Source organism: Mastomys coucha, unplaced genomic scaffold, assembly GCF_008632895.1.
Source record: "Mastomys coucha isolate ucsf_1 unplaced genomic scaffold, UCSF_Mcou_1 pScaffold23, whole genome shotgun sequence".
Taxonomy (NCBI): Eukaryota; Metazoa; Chordata; class Mammalia; order Rodentia; family Muridae; genus Mastomys; species Mastomys coucha.
The window spans coordinates 72,549,827-72,565,630 of record NW_022196906.1 but is presented as its reverse complement, the minus strand read 5'-3'; the positions used below and the strand labels follow the sequence as shown (position 1 = coordinate 72,565,630).

The 15,804-nt window shown below is 43.3% G+C and overlaps 1 long non-coding RNA gene across 1 annotated transcript in view; it reads right to left on the bottom strand.

Annotated features, from left to right (window-relative positions):
* Positions 1 to 14,712, bottom strand: part of LOC116072795 — a 32,828-nt gene extending 18,116 nt beyond the window's left edge. The window contains exon 1 of the long non-coding RNA XR_004111554.1: positions 14,652 to 14,712. This is a non-coding gene — a long non-coding RNA (uncharacterized LOC116072795). The remainder of the gene's footprint in view (positions 1 to 14,651) is intronic.
* Between the last annotated feature and the right edge of the window lie 1,092 nt (positions 14,713 to 15,804).

The window sequence follows — 15,804 nt, the reverse complement described above, 5'->3', positions numbered from 1 at the left end:
CTTAAATAGAAAAAAAGACCATTCTACATAAATAATAAAGTAGCACTTTAAAGTTCAGCTTCAAGTTTACTACTGAATTCTGCAGGGAACTGACTAAACAAACCCCAATCCCATTCTTTCATGACCAGTTTGTACAGACAGCTATGAATAGCGCAGTGAACTCTGCCCACAAGGCTGCAAACACAAAGCCGTCTATAAAGAACTGTTGTTCTTTGTGAATAGGCAATTATCAGTTGGTGCTTCCTCGGTTTCAGCTGAAGAAAGCAGCTTGTCAATGGCCCAATACAAAGTTAACTTATTTGATAAAAGTTCTACTCAAAAATGGCATATAGATATTTACATAGATTATGTATGGATTTATTCACCCGAGAAATAATGATTTACATGTTGACAAAGCATCAATAACATACTTATTAATACTTACTGGCTAGAATAAATTGTATCATGTTGAAAAAAGAGAAATATTTCAATGCAAAATTATTTATGTTCTTAAAAACCATTATGTTAAAAGCAAAGGAGAGATGAGGTGGTGGTGGGCCCTCCTGGGACGAGAAGAGGGGCTGGAGGTAGAGAATTGGGAAGAGATAGTAAATACAAAGTATGTATGCAAGTACAGTAATTACACCCATTACATGATATGCAAATTTAAAAAAAGACAAGCAAAAGATATTATAATTATGATGCTTGTTGATGAAAGGGCAATACTGAATATATATATATATATATGCTAAAAGATGAAAGAAATATATCCCACACCTTACCATATAGAAATAGTTATTGGAAACAGTGACGTTTTGTTCTCTCTGAGCTAAGGTCTTCCAGTCTGTCCAACAGCATGCTCATGAACAGTCCGCTAAGTGTACTCGGCCTCATCACATGAGGATAGCTTAGAACTCACAAGTGAGTGCCCAACACCTGACATTTTCACTTTGAGTTAAGAGAAAAAAGGATTTCGGTCTATAACTTTCCCCTCTTGCTTCTGGAGAACATGAGGCAACTCTGTTATTACAAAGATGTGAGAGCCATCTGGGTGTTGCCCTGTGAACGTGCCCAGGACAGTGGACTCTCTGAGTCCAGTAGAAATGGCCTCCCTGCAATGCCACACTCTCAGCTGTGTCTTTCCAGACACAGAGCATCTTTTCCCAGGCAAAAGGTATTGATGATGTCAAGAATGTCCACTTTCCTAGGTGCTCAGGGAATCTCCATGAAAGCACTAATTTTGCTTCTTGTATTCATCTCTGTTGTTAAATTAATTGACAATGAGTATGTACTAATTTCTTCAGTAGGAAAAACAAAAATAAAAACCCAGCAAATATTTGAAAAGCAATAGGGAAGGAATTGACTAATAGTCTTCCCGGGGAGCCATGGCTTCCTTCAGAGTCAGTTTCTTCTCTGTTGACAGGCCTCTGTCTCACTGTCACTTCAGACCCACCCAGAGAACTTCCTCTATTTCCTCTTCCTGTTTGGTTGGGACTGACTTGGTAGAACAATGGGCTTTGGTCTGTTTCTAGATTCTTCTTCTGGTATGTAATCTTTTGGTATGCCATTGCTGGTAATGGCCTCAATCAGTTTCCTAAGTTATGTTTTTCTCTGTCTCTCTGTTTCTCTGTCTCTCCGTCTCTCTGTCATCTCTGTGTCTCTCTCTCTCTCTCTCTCCATCTGTCTCTCTCTCTCTCTCCTTTGCCAAATCTTTCTAATCTTTACTTCTACCGTAGCAATCTTTTTTTTTCCTATCTTGTTAACTAATGACTTGAAAACTTTATTTGGATATTTTAGCTGTTCTTATACAATGAGAGTGATTTTTACATTTTATTTAACAACAACACATGTTAGTTTTTGCCAGTCCATTTCAAAATAAGATAGCTATAGAGTGATGAAGGCAATCTTGCCACTGTACCAGTGAGCCCCAGAGTCCCACAGGTTAGCTGCCTAAAGTTCTTCCCCCACAAAAGTAACAGTACTATCTTCTGCACAGGATTGTTATAAGGATTCAGTGAAATAGGTGCTTAAAGTAACCGTGCCATAAAGGTTTATGAAAACAGTGCTCCTAATTTTCTGCCTTCATTTGATAACAGCTTGGGAGCCTGCTGTGAGGAAAAGCGCTTTGTATCAGGTGGAAGCCGGAGTCTTAGAGCTTATAACTCAGTGAGCAGATCTGACCTTCAGTTGTCCTATCTATGCGATATGCAGGATAGACTCAAGCTTACAGGATTGCTGTGAGGATTTCATTTGAAAAGGATGAATCCACGTATACAGGAGCATAAATAATCACAGTGATCTAAGGTGAGGAAAATGTATTTGCTGCTGATAAGCGCTTTACACAGTTGCTCTATATTTTTCAAGAAAGATGGGAAACAGAAAGATTGCTTTTTTTTTTAAGATTTATTTATTATTATAAATGAGTACACTGTAGCTGTCTTCAGACACCAGAAGAGGGCATCAGATTTTATTATGGGTGGTTGTGAGCCACCATGTGGTTGCTGGGATTTGAACTCATGACCTTCGGAAGAGCAGACTGTGCTCTTACCCTCTGAGCCATCTCACCAGCCCAAGACTGCTTTTCAAATACATTGGCCCTAGTTTATTTCCACTCTTGTTTTTAAAATGGAATCTATTTTTACCCTCATTTTAGAAATAGAAGTATTTTTCCTAGAATTAAGTGCATGGAGTAGAGTTACTACCAGTTTAGAGGGAGCCTGGTTCAACATCGGCTTCAGGAAGGAAGACTTGATGCAGGGCAAGAGATGTTTGACACTGGCAAGGAAAGGACTCCCATTGTGTGGTCTCGGGCTTTTAGGTCACAGAAGCATCTGGAAGATGAGATTCTGACCTTCAGATGTTACTTGGACAAGGAAGTCAGTTCTGAGGGGTGTGCCGTTTCCTGTGGGCAGTTGCCTCCCTGATGGCCCCCCAACCCCCAGGAAGGGACACCCTGCAGGCTGAGTGATTCTCAGGGCAGTCAGAGGTTCCCAATGTCTTCTACAGCTCAGCTCTTGAAATTGCTACTACTGAAAAGACATACTGCGTGCTAACATTCTCTAAGACATATCCGTGGAAATGTTGGGTAGATTGCATGGAGATAATTAGGCGGCTAAGGTAGGAGTCTTGCTGGGAGTTCAAGAAGTTTATAGAATGAGACCCAATTGAAAACAAACAGAAAAATTGAGATGCAGTCAGAGACACGTCATTCTCCACAGAGGGGGGGAACTACCTCTTCCTCTATCTTTATTGGTCCATCATTTATAGATAACTCTGTTTAGTGCCAGAAAGCAAACGTACACTTTCAGCAGACCCACAGGTCTAGGGAGTTAAGAGATAAAAATGAGTTTCTCTTATTGAATTAAGTACAAATGTTCACTCTATTCCTCGAGGCTCCATTTGCATTAGAGCAGTGCAAAGGATGTGGACAAAGCAAGAACAGAACTACCAAGCAGAATAAGTGTTGAAAGGATTGAGAGGCTGGAGACACGGCTTAGCCGCTAAGAATCTTGACCAACAACAAAAGGCTGTGCTCTTTGCTGAAATAATTCAATACTCTGTGTGGTGGTTTGAAGATACTTGGCCCAGAGAGGGGCACTATTGGAAGGTGTGGCCTTGTTGGAGGAAGTGTGTCTCTGTGGGGGTAGACTTTGACAGACCTTCTTCCGAGCTGCCTGCAAGTCAGTCTTCTCCTACTGGTCTTCAGACGGAGATGTTGAGCTCTCAGTCCCTCCTATACCATGTCTGCCTGGATGCTGCCATGCTCCTGCCATGGTGATAAAGGACTGAACCTCTGAACTTAAAAGCCAGCCCCAATGAAATGTTGCCTTGGTCGTGGTGTGTCTTTAAAGCAATAGAAGAGCTAACGACTGGGGATTGGGATTAGGGATTAGAGCATTGCTGTGATAGGGCCTGACCATGTTTTGGTCTGGAAGAATGTGGATTTGGGGATGTCGGGTTTGAAAAGCCATGAAATGCTTTAAGTAGAACTTAATGGACGATCCTAGTAGGAATATGGAAGACAGTGGTGCTGAGGGGGATTGGAACTGGGCAGACCTGGCCCAAGAGGTTTCCGTGGGAAAAAAGTGTTACTATGTTTCCTAGAGATTGTATTTGTGATATTTTGGTGAAGACTGTGGCTGCTCTTTCCCCTGGTCTGAAGCGTCTGCCTGAGGTTAAGGTGAAGAGAGTCAGGTTAAGTGCATTGACAAAAGAAGTCTCAAAAAAAAAAAAAAAAAAAAAGCCTAGTTTAGACCTTTTTCCTGTGGTTCAGTTCTATGAGGAGTGTTTTGATCGAGCATAGCAAGTTTAGAAAGGAAAAGTACAAAATGTTTGGTTCAAGTAATAAAGGAGCACCAGGAAGTGAAATGGAGCTGAATCCTGTGTTCAAGGAGATAAACAGATTAAGGAGGTGGTGATCTCAGGGCAAGATCCCACCCAGCTAACCTTATTGTTTGTGTGTTTATAGTTGAACAAGGGATAGTTATATCATATTAGGTATTATTACTTGGTTATTGTTTCACTTGGACTTTCAATTTAGAATTAACTACAATCCAGAAAAGGAGAACACGGGCTTTTGATGATCCAGAGATCTTGAGGCATAGTGACCATGAAAAGCTTAGGCCCAGGCATGGCCTGGGATCCTAGGATACAAAGGCAAACAGATCTCTGAGTTCAAGGCCAGCCTAGGACAGAGCAAGTTCTAGAAAGAGAAAAGCTTAAGTCCAGGCATAGCGGTACATGCCTTTAATCCCAGCATTCAAGAGACAGAGCCATGCAGATCTCTGAGTTCAAGGACAATCTAAAGAGCAGGTTCTGGGACAGCCAAGCTTAGGCAATGAAGGAGTTGGAAAACAGAAAGCTGATGATAATGTAATGGAAAAGCGGGGCATGCTCTAGCCCAGCAAGCAGCAGAGCTCCACAGCTTTGGCACTGTGGTTCTGGCTTTAGAGTTAAGAATAGAAGTGACTGCTGAGACAATTGATGCTGGTTAGCTGGAACTATGAAATTAGTGGTAATTATAGAGACCAGCATCACTGAGGTGAAATCTTCTGGGAAGTGTTTTCTGAGAGCACAAAGAAGCTACGGTCCAGAGATAGCCAATCTTGTACCTCATGCTGCAGCTGGACGTGGTAATGTGTAAGAACCACCCAGGTAAATAGCTGTTTTGAAGGTAGGAAGGGATCATGGAAGGCCTCTGAGACTTGGCACTGTGAGAGGCCAGGGAAGGCCATTGGTGAAGGTGCAGCCTCAGTTGCAGTTGATGGCGCAGGACTGAAGGGGTCATGCAAAGAAATTGAGGCTTGGCAGTATGAAGAGATCCTATGAGAGGCTATTGGTGACCTCTAGTTGCAGCAGATGACCTCAGTGTATTAGAAATGCCAGTCCCATGGGATGACCACCAAGAACAGCAGCAACAGTGGAGTTGAGTCAACCAGAGCCTAGAGTGTCACAGAGGGCAGAGCTGGAGAAGTGCCCTTTTGAGAAGCCCAGATCATGTGTGGATCCCAGACATTGGAAAGAGAAGCTGTGAAGCTGAAGTTGAGATGTTCAAGACTCCAGAGCTGACGGATACCAGACAAAAAAAGCTGCTAACAGGGAGTGGGACCAGACCAGGAGAAAGAAGTTTGTTGCAGTCAACAGAACTGAAAGAATTTGGAGGTCTGAAGAGCGCTTTGACCTCAGATATGGAGATGCAGTTTTGAGTTTGCCCAGCTGATTTTCTGTCTTTCTTTAGTCCAGTATTTCCTTACCTCGATGTTTTTGAATGGTAATGTATATCCTGTGATGTTGGAGGTATGTGATCTGCTTTTTGATTTTGATTTATTAGGGGGATTTAGTTAAGAGATTGTATAAATCTCAGAAGAGACTTTGAGCTTTGGATTTTTAATATTGTAGAGACATTTATAGACTATGGAACTTTGAAGTCAGACTAAATGTATTTTGCATTATGTTATGTCTAGGTATGGCCCTCATGGACTCCTGTGTTTGAATAACCCTTCGGGGGCCAGGGAGTGGAATGCGGTGGTTTGAATATGCTTCACCCAGGGAGTGGCACTATTTGGAGGTGTGGCCTTGTTGGAGGAAGGGTATCATTGTGGGGACCTTCCTCTTAGCTGCCTGAAAGTTAGTCTTCTAATGGCCTTCAGATGAAGATGTGGACCTCTCAGCTCCTTCCATGCCATGCCTGCCCTGATGCTGCCATGCTCCTGCCTTGATGCTAATGGACTGAACCTCTGAACTTGTAAGCCAGCTCCAATTAAATGTTGTTCTTAGAAGAGTTGCCTTGGTCATGGTGTCTGTTCACAGTAATAAAACCCTAACTAAGACACTGTTTGACAAGATGGTTTGAAAATCCATGAGAGTTATCTTAGTTAAGAGCATCAGTGGAAATTATAAGGAAGTCCTCCAGGGAGGTTGAGGGAAGCTCAGAATTTAGTAGCTGCTCTGAAAAACCAGAGTTCTTCAGTGACCTTGGGTATAGACAAAAGTTTGAATAAAAATGGACCATTGGCTCACAGACCCTGGCGCTATTGGGAGGTGTGGCCTGGTTAGATAGAGTAGTTGTGTTGGAGGAAGTGTCACTGTGAGCATGCCTCTGAGGCTTCTGAGGTCTCAGCTCAAGCCAGGCCTAGTGGGTCTCATTCTCATCTTGCCGCCTGTAAATCCCAATGTAGAACTCTCAGCTCCTTCTCCAGCATCATGTCTGCCTGCATGCCACCATGCTTCACCACCACAGTGATAATAGACTAGACTGCTGAACTGTAAGCCCCAATAAATGTTTTCCTTTATAAGAGTTCCCATGGTCATGGTGTCTCTTCACAGCAATAGCAACTAAGATACTATGCATGTAGAACTTAAAGATGATAAGATCAACTTTTTCTATCAAGATTAACGCCCAGGAACTGGAGAAATGGTTCAGTGGCTAAGAGCACTGATTGCTCTTCCATAGAACTGGGTTCAATTATTAGCAGCTACAGGAAGCTCACAATGGTCTGTACCTCCAGTTCCACAGGATCTAATGCCCTCTTCTCGACTCCATGATCATCAGGCACTCACGTGGTACACCAACATACACACAGGAAAAACACCAATACACATAAAAGACCACATCTTTTTAAATTTAAAAAGTATTAATGGCCTTATGTAGAAATGTTCCTATCACCTTGAAGAAAGAAAATCAATACCATATGTAAAATCAGGTAATCCACTTAACTCAAGAAAAACACTTCCTTAAAAACTATGGAGTTTTAGACTTAATGTATAAAAGATCCAGTTCCATGCTTTTCAGAGCGTCCCTTATCATGTTTCTGCAGACTTAGGGAACTGCCTGAATCCTGGAGCGTGCAGACCAAGGCATCATACAGGCCTCACTAGATCTGCACAGCCACTGAGCAGTTGCGTGGGTCCTTTACCCACCTCCATGGCTGTATTACAGTCATGGGATTCATTCAACTAACATTAAAACATCACAAAAAGCTTTCTTGCCCTCAGATTTAAGCTATTATACTATACCACATATTCATTTTCAACACAAACCAAAAATAATATGCATTTCAAGTCTTATTTTTTTTCTGTTTAAAATTAATACCACGTACAGCCTTTTTGGTTTAACTTGGATAAGTTGAACTATTAAATTTCACTGTACTAACCAATGTAAGGATATTTACTTAAGTATAGTTATATTGAAATAAATAAGTTAAAAGTAAAAGAAGGAATTGGGGGAACCAGCAAGCCCTGGGAATATGTGCCCTTCTGGGATACAGCTCTCACTACCCCTCCTGATTACACTGCATATGAAGCATGTTCCTCGTGTTTGGTGGTTAATACACAGCAAGTGTTATGATCTAACTTATTCTCTGCTCAGAATTCTATTTCTAATTTTAAAATGAAACAACACAGGCGTGGAGAGTTGTCCTAATGCTGCACACTAGACATCAGATGACCTCGAGACCCAATGTCTGACTCCTGCTTACCCAGAGTCCTTTGCTGCTGCTGCTCACAGCTCTGCTCATCGACCCCTGTGTGGATGTCCAGTGTAGACCAAGCCACTTCTGTCCAAAGACAAAAGTTCTGGGGTCAAACTGCCAGCCTTCAATACTGCTTCTGTCATTTATCGATTGTGACCTCAGTTCAGAATGAAGGTAAATTTGACTTAATTTGTAGTTGTGAGGATTAAATAAACAAATGTAATGTATATTGGGACAATACGAAGAGTGTAAGCAGTATAAGGGTTTGTAAGGATTACATGAATCAATGCATGAGGCACGCACTAGGAGGTACTTTGGCAGTGCATTATTTATCTTTGGTTTTTCTATGAGTTCCTACTAATTTCCATAATAAATTGCCACAGACTTGATGGAATAATAAGGATTTAGCAGGTGTCATCCTGGAAGCTAGAATGTCACTTTCAGTGTCATTAAGTCAAAAGAAATGAAGATGTGAGCAGGCATGTGAGCAGGGGTGTGAGCAGGCATGTGAATAGGTGTGTGAACAGGTGAGCAGGGGTGTGAGCAGGGGTGTGAGCAGGTGTGTGAGCAAGTGTGTGAGCAGGGGTGTGAACAGGGGTGTGAGTGGGGGTGTAAGTGGGAGTGTGAGCAGGGGTGTGAGCAGGAGTGTGAACAGGTGTGTGAGCATGTGTAGACAGGGGTGTGGACAGGGGTGTGAACAGGGGTATGAACAGGTGTGTGAGCAGGGGTGTGAGCAGGAGTGTAAACAGGTGTGTGAGCAGGTGTGGACAGGGGTGTGGACAGGGGTGTGGAAAGGGGTGTGAGCAGGTATGTGAGCAGGGTTGTGAGCAGGTATGTGAGCAGGGGTGTGAACAGGGGGTATGTGTGAGTGGGGGTGTAAGTGGGAGTGTGAGCAGGGGTGTGAGCAGGAGTGTAAGCAGGTGTGGACAGGGGTGTGAACAGGGGTATGAACAGGTGTGTGAGCAGGGGTGTGAGCAGGGGTGTAAACAGGTGTGTGAGCAGGTGTGGACAGGGGTGTGGACAGGGGTATGGAAAGGGGTGTGAGCAGGGTATGGACAGGGGTGTGGACAGGGGTGTGAGCAGGGGTGTGAGCAGGGCAACACCCACTCTGGCAGCTTTTGGTGGTAGCCAACACTCCTTGGTTTGGGGTGGTATCATGCTAGTATGTCTCCATTTTCACACTTACCTTTATCTTCTCTGTGTGTGATACAATTTCAATATGATTTGCTCTCTTGTACTCACACAGAAGTTTAATTCCTAAGTGTTATATAGTAGAGCTAAAATAAGGGCAACTTAGGCCGTGTCTAAATTAGGTTTGTCTATTTTGCAATAAAACCCATGACCAAAAGCAACTTGGGGAGGAAAAGGTTTATTGTATTGTAGCTTACAGGTTCAGTCCACGATGTAGGAATTTTAGGTAGGGATCTGGAAGCAGGAACTAAGCAGAGGCCATGGAGGAACACTGTTTCCTGACCTGTTATCCATGGTTAGCTCAGTTTGCTTCGTTGTTGTTGGTGGTGGTTTTGGTTTTGTTCTTCTTGTTGTGTTTTGATTTTGAGACATGATCTCACTATGTAGCCTTAAATTATTGGCCTGGACCTCTACATAGACCAGACTGGTCTTGAAGTCATAAAGGTCCACCTGCCTCTGTCTCCAAGTGTTGGGATTAAAGGGATGTGCCACTGTGCCTGGCTTCTGTTCACTTTTATTTTATTTTTTTTACAACTCAGGACTACCTATTCAGGGTAGTAGCACTCACAGTAGGCTGGCCCACCCCATGTCAATCATGAATTAAGAAAATGTTCCCTCAAACTTGCTTACAGGCCAGTCTGATGGAGGCATTTTCTCAGATGAGGTTCCTCTGTCCTGGGTGACTATATCTTGTGTCAAATTGACCAAAACAAACAAACAAGCAAACCCAAAAAGCACACGCCAACTCCAGTGCCTGCTAGTGGGGGCCTTTGATCAGGAAGAAGTCATCAAGACAGAGCCCTATGGTTGAGCCTTGGTGGGTTTCCAGGGAAAGAGAAAGAGATCAGACACACAGACTGGTGAGCACCCAGTCTCTTGCCCTGCAACATCCTCTGCCATCTCTGGATTCTGCCAGCAAGAAATCCATCTCCAATTTCGAGTTCTCAGACCTACACTTTTGAGTCTGTAAGTCCAAATGAACTTCTTTTCTTTATAAGCTTAACCTGATGCAAGTGTTTTGTTACATGGTGTGGTATGTCTAACTCCCTCTGCTTCTCGTTTGTAAGACGCCTGTGATTGGGGTTAGGGCTCACCTGCATGGTCCAGGGTACTCTACTCATGTCAAGAGCCCAAGCTTTATTACATCTGCAAGGATCTCCTTTTATATTTTTATTTTGTTATTTTTCTCTGAAGACTTTTGCAGGTCTGGGAATTAAAACTTGCCATTCGTGGGAAGCATTACTCAGCCTTACATTACCCTGTTTTCCTGTAGTACCTGGTTTTTTTTTCCTCTCTCCCCCTCCCCCATTTCCCTTCTCCTCTCCTCACCTTTTTCTCCTCCCCTCTACTTTATGTTTCTTCCCCTTCTCTGCCCACCTCTTCTTCATCTTCTTTCCCTTTCTCTTCCCCCTCCAGCCTGAAGTAGAGTTCACCTTCTCCAGGAAGCCTTCCCTGATTGAAGAGGGCCAGATTTAGGGCATCTGCTGTATGCTCCTATGTCCCGAATGAAGCCTTGCCATTTCTTTTTTTTTAGTTGACTTAATTTTTCTACAGCAGTTTTATATGTACAGATAAAGTTGATAAATTCACAGAGATACGCATCCTCCCCACTCCTTTATAATCTCCTCCACTATTAACATCTTGTAAATAGCATGGTAGCTATTTTTACAACCTCTGAGGCAATATTGAGAATTTATTACTGATTAAAAATTAATTGTTTATGTCAGGGTTTATATTTTTGTGCTGTACAGTTCTGTGGGTTTTCACGAATACACAATGTCCAATGTCTATCATTACTTTATCCTGGAGTCTCACTGTCCTAATAGCAGCAGTTAGAAAGTTTACTGATGCAGGGCAGTGGTGGTGCACGCCTTTAATCCCAGCACTTAGGAGGCAGAGGCAGGCAGATTTCTGAGTTCAAGGCCAGTCTGGTCTACAGAGTGAGTTCCAGGACAGCCAGGACAACACAGAAAAAACTCTGTCTGGAAAAACCAAAAAGAAAAAGAAAAAGAAAGAAAGAAAGAAAGTTTCCTGATCTTGCAGAGGATCAGAATTCAGTTCCCAGCACCTACATGGGGGCAGTTCAAAACTGCCAGTTAACTCTAGTTCTGACACCCTCTTCTGGCCACTTATGGCAATGCCCTTGATGTGTGAGTGTACAACCATACAGATACACACACACACACACACACACACACACACACACACACACACACTTCAAAATACAATACAGATAACATTGTTGATATATGCCTTCCTCCCATTTGTCCCTCCCATCCTGTAGCTCTTGACAGGCACCAATCTTAGCATCCCTTTTTCTTTGGACCTATTAGATCTCCACCCCCAACATCCCCACACCCTCATTTTCTTTCTCTCTCTTCTCCTGTTAACTTTTTGGTTTAGAAGATGAAATGATGCATTTCGTCAATGTGCCCTCATACACATGAAATGATACACCTTTTCTTTTCATTCTCTCTCCGCCTTCCCGCCCTGTCTTCAACCACCCCTTCCTTGCTCCGGCTGGCTCCCTTCCTTTACAGTTAACTCACGGTTCCAGCTTGTCAGATAGATTCCACGACTCTCCCTGTGGCCTACCTCCTTGAAGCAGTTTCATGTCCCCCATATAGATGACGCGCACATGTTTTAAAACCAGGTTCCGCACGAGAGAATAAATCCAGCGTCTGTCTTTCCGAGCTCGGCTTATTTCAATTAATGTGATGATTTCCAGCTGCCTCCATTTTCTTGCAAATGTCATTATTTTATTTTAATTTGTGGCTGCATAAAATTCCACTGTGCGTATGGACCACATTTTCTATTCATCTGCAGAAGGACATCTAGGCTGGTTTCATTTCCAGTCTCTTGTGAACACCACAGCCATGAACATGGTTGAGCAAGCATTTCTGTGGCATGGTGACTCAAAAGAGTGAGCAGTGTAGCCGGGTCATGTGATCATTCTGTAATTATTTTAACATCGAGTTGTAATGGTTTCTGTAATGTTGTGCAATGTCCTAATATAGTACGTTCCTATAGTTGGGCCATGTGGTAACTCTATTTTCAGTTCTACGAGGCACCTTCACACTGATTTGCATAGCGTCTCACTACTTTGTGTTCCCTCCAGCCCTGAATGTGTTTCCTCTTTTTCCCCAGCAGTGGTCGTCAGATCGCCCCCCTGCCCCCCCATGCTTGCCCACAGTGGTCGTCAGATGCCCCCCCCTTGCTCGCCAGCAGTGGTTGTCAGATTGCCGTCTTTTACAAGCACATTCAAGTCCCTTCCCATCTTTTCGAGGCTTGACCTTCTGTCCTCTTTCAGCACCAGATGATGCTCAGTTGTCAGTTGTTTGGATCGTAGTACTGTCTGTCCTTTCCCAGGCTGAAGGACAGCTCCGTGGTTGCCAAGTTTTGTCAGTAAAACTGCTGTAAATACTCTAGTACAGTTTTTAGGGGTAGAGATAAGTTTTCAGTTTGTTTGAGTAAATACCAAGAAGTGTGGTTGTTGAGTCATATGGGAAGATCATATTTAGCTTTGTAAGAAACTTCCAAGAGACGCCTTCCAGAGAGTCTGTATGGTTTTGTGCCTACCCACAACAGTGAGTCAGAGTTCTTCTTGCTTTCCATTGTTGTCAGTGCTGCTTGTTGTCAGTGTTTTGGTTCTTCACTGCTCTGACGGGTGAGTGGTGTCTCCTTGCTATTCCAATGAGTGAATCTCTAGTGACTAAGATGCCCAATGGCCTTCAGTCGGTGCGGCTCTGTTCAATCTTCTGCCAATTTGTTTTGTTTTGTTTTGTTTTTAGTTTTTCGAGACAGAGTTTCTCTGTATAGCCCTGGGTGCCCTGGAACTCACTGTAGACCAGGCTGGCCTCAAACTCAGAAATCTGCCTGCCTCTGCCTCTCAAGTTGCTGGGATTAAAGGCGTGCCACCACTGCCCGGCTTCTACCCACTTTTTAATTGAATTATTATTATTGTTTTCAAGACAACATTTCTTTATGTAGCCTTGGCTGGCCCAGAACTTGCTCTGTAGACCAGATTGGCCTCAAAGTCACAGAGATCCATCTGCTTGTGCCAACCAGGGCCTAGTTGAATTATTTTCTTTCAACGTTGAATCGCACAGTTTGTATGATGTTGTATACACTCTTCATTAGGGACCCATTTTCCCAGCATGATCTGCCTCTGGTCCTTCAGTATTACTTGTAGAGTACTTTTTTTTTTCCTCTAGTATGTGTACATGGCAAGTGTGGGGTGTGTGGGTGTGTGTGACCACATGTGAGGACATAGGCATTGAAGGCCAGGGGTGGATGTCTTCCTTAACTGTTCTTCACTTGACTTTGTAGAGTGAGGGCTTCATAGTGAACCAAGAGCTATGTGTTTGGCTGGTGTCGTTGGCAAGCTGGCCCAGGACATCCTGTCTCTGCCTTCAGAGCTCTGGAATCCTGGTAGCTATCATATCAGCCTGGTTTCAATATGCATGCTGGGAATCCAAACGCCAGACCTCACTGTGAGCAAGTGTTTATGTAGTGACCCCACCACCTGCCAGCCATGTAGAACACTGGATTTTTTTTTGAAGATGAAAAAAAATTGTTAGAGTGTGTGTGTGTGTGTGTGTGTGTGTGTTTGCACTCGAACATGTCAGAGCCTTGTAGAGCTTTTTAAAAAGTTAAGTCTAGTTTATTGGGCTGGCAGAATGGCTCGATTTCTAAGCAAACCCACTAAACTGAGTTTGATCACAGGAACCCTCGTGGTAGAAGGAAGGAAAGAACTGAACTGATTTCCATAAGTTGTCTCTGACATCCATCCACATGTGGGTGAGGGGACACACACACACACACACACACACACACACACACACACACACACGAATACATACACATTAAAATAACAACAACAGTAGTAACAACAGCAACAACAGACAAGTCAGTGACACATCTCTGCAGTTCCAGCACTCCAGATGGGCAGCAGGGACACTAGCCTGGAAAACATGCAGCAGTACCAACAGACCTCGCTTAGAGAAGATGGAAGGCGAGAACCAAATTCCAAGAGTTGTTATCTGACTTCCACACATGTGTTTTGTCACACACACAGACATACACCACCACCACCACCACCCATCCAATTAATAAATCCAGTTTATCAGGGTTTTTCTTACACTCTACTTGAGATGCTGTGTTTAAAGGTCATTATAAAACCTAACATTACCTTGGGTTGTCCAAACTTACCTAGAGGAATAAATTTACACGTATAGATACTATAGGTTTAACTTAGAGTAGCACAAAAAATAGCCATTTAGATAAAAATAGATTTATTTAGCTTAGCGGCTACATTGCCCTTCAGAAATTTCCTGGTTTCCCGTTTTAAGTCTATCCCCTACTTGGACTTTCTCCATTACCTTCACCGTTCTGTCTCCTGCTCCACCGAGTCTGAGTTTGCTTTAGGTTACTTACTCCTTTGCCTGAATTTGTACTCTGGATATTACCTACGCCCATCTAAAAATATTGACCATAAGAATTCTACGTTACCTGGTAACTCGGCCACTCTGAGGTCTCATTAACACAGGGCAGCTGTTTCCTTAGCCCCGCCCCTTCCCGAGAGGCCCCCCAGGGCTCACACAACTAAGACTGACCCACCCACTGACTGTGTGTCAACAATCCTGCCCCTAAAACATCAAGAGGGGATGGTGCTTTGGTTTCCACGGAGTGCCAGTGTCTCCTTACAAAGGATGTGCTGGTAAGGGGTCAGAATTGAGCCGAAAGTCAACAGCTTCTTAGTGTGTAATCTTTTTTTCTTTCTTTTTTTTTTTTTTTTGGTTTTTCGAGACAGGATTTCTCTGTATAGCCCTGGCTGTCCTAGAACTCACTCTGTAGACCAGGCTGGCCTTAAACTCAGAAATCCGCCTGCCTCTGCCTCCCAAGTGCTGGGATTAAAGGTGTGCGCCACCACTGCCAGGCCTGAGTGGTTTTTTATTATTATTATGTATGTGTTTGTGATTTCAAACAAAAGCAAGTGGCTTAATCAGAGAATGAATGTCAAATATTTTTCCTCTGTCTAAAGCAGAGAATACATGTGTTAAACTGAACTTCCTCTCCCCTAGAAAAACGTATTCAAAACAAAATGTTCCAGTGTTACTTAGTACAGTGATCTAAGAGTGTAGTGTTTCTGTGACAACCGTAATTTCAGTGAGGTGGGAAGCAACTCATGCCTTTCAAATTATTTCATGTAAATAAATTCACGAATCAGGAAAGTATTTTTTTTTATTCTGACTTGGAAGTTATTCCCCTAGAGACTTCTTCCTTTCCTTCTCCGACCTCAGCCTTGCATGCAAATGCCACTTTGCTTATAGACTGCCTCCTTAGGACCTGTCCACCTTCACTGGAACTCGGCCACTGTCACGTCACTCTATTAGTAAGACAGTTGGTTTTGACTGTTTGCAGCAATGTGAAACTTTCAGTAAAAATGTGTGGCTGGTTTTCAGATATACATTGTAGAGTGATTGTGGGCTATTTGTGGTGGTAGACTGTTAGACCATCTAGTAAACGTTGGAAGGACTCCAGCAGTCTGTACAAAGGGAAGGTCCAGCAGCCAGTTCTCAGAGGAGCAGGATCCGCTAACTGCTCTTTCCAGCTGTGAAGCTGTGCGCAGCTGGCGGTGGGGGTGGGGAGGGCCTAAGACTCA